The sequence below is a fragment of the Limulus polyphemus genome, unplaced genomic scaffold (genome assembly GCF_000517525.1).
Source record: "Limulus polyphemus unplaced genomic scaffold, Limulus_polyphemus-2.1.2 Scaffold9428, whole genome shotgun sequence".
Lineage (NCBI taxonomy): Eukaryota > Metazoa > Arthropoda > Merostomata > Xiphosura > Limulidae > Limulus > Limulus polyphemus.
The window spans coordinates 1-3,819 of record NW_013675038.1 but is presented as its reverse complement, the minus strand read 5'-3'; the positions used below and the strand labels follow the sequence as shown (position 1 = coordinate 3,819).

The 3,819-nt window shown below is 37.3% G+C and overlaps 1 long non-coding RNA gene across 1 annotated transcript in view; it reads right to left on the bottom strand.

Annotated features, from left to right (window-relative positions):
* The window catches only part of LOC111083417, a 20,146-nt gene extending 17,756 nt beyond the window's left edge, over positions 1–2,390 (bottom strand). Inside the window, exon 1 of the long non-coding RNA XR_002609023.1 lies at positions 1,823–2,390. This is a non-coding gene — a long non-coding RNA (uncharacterized LOC111083417). The remainder of the gene's footprint in view (positions 1–1,822) is intronic.
* Between the last annotated feature and the right edge of the window lie 1,429 nt (positions 2,391–3,819).

Sequence of the window (3,819 nt, the reverse complement as noted above, 5' to 3'; positions counted from 1 at the left end):
CAGAGAAGCAGATATCCAGGCTGTATGTCCATAGGTTAAGCAGGGTCTGATAAATGTCTTGTATGTGTATAGCAGAAGAGGAGGGTTCAGGCACCAGAAGGTACCGGTGAGAGAACGAAGGAGGTGAAGACGTCGAGTAACCTTAGCAGAAAGGGCAGATAGGTATAGCTTCCAAGTAAGATGCTTATCAAAGACAATGCCTAGATAGGTCACGGAGTCGGAAAGGAGGATTGGGACATTGTCAACCCAGACATCAAATATAGATGGGTCATGGCAAGGGTGAAACTTATGATGAGTTGGAACAAAAATAATAGCTCATGTCTTAGGAACATTGAGGGATAGCCGCCAGCAGTGACACCAAGACAAAAAAGAATTTACAGCAGCCTCGAGTAGCTTGTTCAGAGTTGACATCGTGGAACAATGGGCTACCAAAGCTATGTCATCAGCATATTGAAACAACTGAAGAGGAGGCTGGAGACAAGGCATATCAGCAACATAGAGAATGTACAGAAGGGGAGACAACAAAGAACCTTGTGGGTCTCCAGCATGTAGTGTGAAAGTGCGAGAGAGAATCCAATCAATCGATATAGCAGCACGCCGCCTGTGTAGAAATGAGGAGATGAGACGAATATAGCGAGTAGGAAAGTGTAACATATGCAGTTTGTGGAATAAACATTGATACCAAACTGAGTCAAAAGCACGTCGGAAATCAAACAAGGGCATGCAAGATGGTCTTCGAGTGTTGAAATGATTTGATTGGAAACTGAGTCAAACAATTGGAGAAGTTGGTCCAAAGTAGAAAGGCGTGAAGAGAGGAAGCAGGTTGTAAGCAGCTATGTATTGATGAAGATGGGCAACAACGATGTGTTAAAAGGGGCCGGGGAACGGGAAGCTTTAACCCGATGTCGTTGATGGAAATGAAATGCTCCATTAGATAGGAGATGATCTATAGTGTCACTATTCTCAGCCAAAACACGAATCATGAAGGTAGGACCTGAGGAATTTTGAATGGGAATGGCATGCTTGCGTGATATATTTTCAAGTAGAAGTTCGGAAAGCTCTTTTTCAGTGATGCCAGGATCCACACCACGAATGACACAAGAGAAAAGAGGTGAAGACAAGGAGGGGGATGTTGTTTTAGGGCAGAGAAGCGAAGTTGAGTGAGCATAGTAGATTGACCCATATTAAGCAGTCCCATTTTGTTACGTAGTGTATCACAGAATTGAGGGTTACCACTTTTCACAATTATGCCATTTCTTGTTGGAATTAGTTGATGAACATCAGAACGAAGACAGTATTTAGAAAGTTCGAGAAAGAGGATCCTTGTAGAGAAATACGAGGGATCCATGCTTGAAAGTAGGATCACAGTAATCTGTGGAGCTTCAGTAGCTTCCATAGGTCCAAGCGCTTCACCGGAATAGCTGGATCGAGTGGAGGCAGGAATCGACTGAGTAACAGTGGTAGAGGCAGGAACGTCAGACGAAGTAGAACCAGCAGGAGACAGGTGAGAGACAGTAGAGGTAGTTGAAGCAGTGGACGACGATGAAGATGCGGCAGCATACGACTGTCGCGGGACATTCCTAGTAGTTGAAGAGCTATCCGAGTCCTAGGAGTCGGCTCAGGATGAAGAAACACACAAGATTGCAGGCTTCCGACGTACACCCTCCGAGGGTCGGGAATAAGGTTTTGGAAGAACACGACGAAGCGACTGACCCGGTTGATCCGACATAGTTGGGCGCTCAACAATTTGGGACAACCCAGAATGCATGGACACAAATGAAAAGTAATAAGCAAGTAAGAAATAACTGTTAAAAACACTCACCAAAACGAACCGCTCTCGAGTAATAAGATGAACTGCAGAAATGATATCGAATCCGATCTTTTCAATCTCGAAACAATTATTCCAAAATTCCATCTCCGAATCTCTTCCTGGGTCACATCAAACACTATGTATATAAGCCATTTGTTACAACAACAATTTTAATGGTGTGAACACCTTTTTTCAAGTTGACAAATCATGAATATGATTAATTTCTTCTAATTAGACAATAATATTAGCCTGTTTAATTTTATAACACTTTATTCTATATCTAATCAGTTAGGGATTTTTAAGAATTAGAAGAGTGTACAATATTAGTATTCCAACCATACTGTGTTCACCGTATCTATTGGCGACGACACGTTTCACTCAATCCAGAGTTTATCAGACCGGCTGGAACACACCAAGCACGGCAGTTTGTTTAAAATACTGTTATTGTAGGGTCTACATTCTTCTGATTCTTGAAAATCCTTAGAAACTACATATAAAATACAGGGTTGAAAAATTATAATAAGCCTAATACTGATGTTATGATAAACAGTAAAACGTACATTAGATAGCACTTTATATCGATGGATTAAAGATATAAATATATATAAACATGATTAATTATAAATAACAATATGCACTATTTACACGTACTCGCAATTATAAAGTGCTTTAAAAACAGAAGTAAAAGTGTAATATAAATATAAACCTAACAGTATGACACGAACAAATATTTAAATATAATCAATTCATAACACAATGTATATAAGTAACAGAAGCGCTGACAACAAACGTAAGATGCAAATCAAGAAATAATATATATATATATTCATACACAGAAGTAAGAAGAAATACATCAATATAGAAGAAAGCAGAATAATAAAATATATATCTAAGATTTATTAAAGAAGCTTTAGAGTGTTTATGTCGTGTCAGTTTCAATACTGGATCGAACAAACGTGACAATGTCCTTGATTATAACTATAGTAAACTGAAATATATAATGAGGAATTTTCAAATCATGTAGGTTTTGTATGAGATACTTAGCATTGTTAACATATTAGTCTCTATGGTAAACCAGTAGAGTAATTTACTTATTTCTGTTAAGATAGGAGTTGGTATGTTTAGCCAGTAGAGTGATGTATTTACCATTCTTTAGACAGGAATCTCTTTCGGAAGCAAGTATAGTAATTTTCTTACCATTCTAATGATACGAGTCTCTATGGTAAACCAGTGGAGTGATTTACTTATCATTCTTAAGATATGTGTTTGTATGGTTGTCCAATGGAATGACTTATTTATCATTCTTAAGGTATGAGTCTCTATGGTTACCCAGTGGAGTCATTTATTTAGAATTCTCAATATAGGAGTCTCTATGGTAAGTCACTGGAGTGATTTACTTATCATTGTCAATTTAGGAGTCTCTATGGTAAGTCACTGGAGTGATTTCTTATCATTCTTAAGATAGGAGTTTCTGTGGTAAGCTAGTGTTATTTACGTGTTTTGTTGTGTAGGCTAGAAGTAGGTACACTGTGGTTTATGTGTTACAGATGACGGAAAGGAAGAAAAATATTAAAAAAAAATGATACAATTCAATAACTGATCAGTGTTTAAATTATTTTACAGGGTATTATAAACCTCAAGCTTTACATTAGCGGAAGAATTATTGATGTTAACTTCAAGTTTACTCTTAGAGAATTATTTTATTGAATAATTATTAACTCATAACGTATTGGAATTCACTAGTTCTAATTTCATCTTTAATTTTTTTTCAAATTTTTATATCACACCAGTTAGATCTATATAAACAAGTTCTACTGACTCTGTAGGTGATCCAGAGACGAGGGGATTATGAAAACCCCACAGATTACTTCTACAAATCATGGCAAGAATACAAAATGGGGTTTGGAGACATCGAGAAAGATTTCTGGTTGGGTGTGATGATATAGTAGTATAAACAGTTTCTACTGTTACTTGTATGTAACTATAATAGAAGTAAATGATGTAAGCTA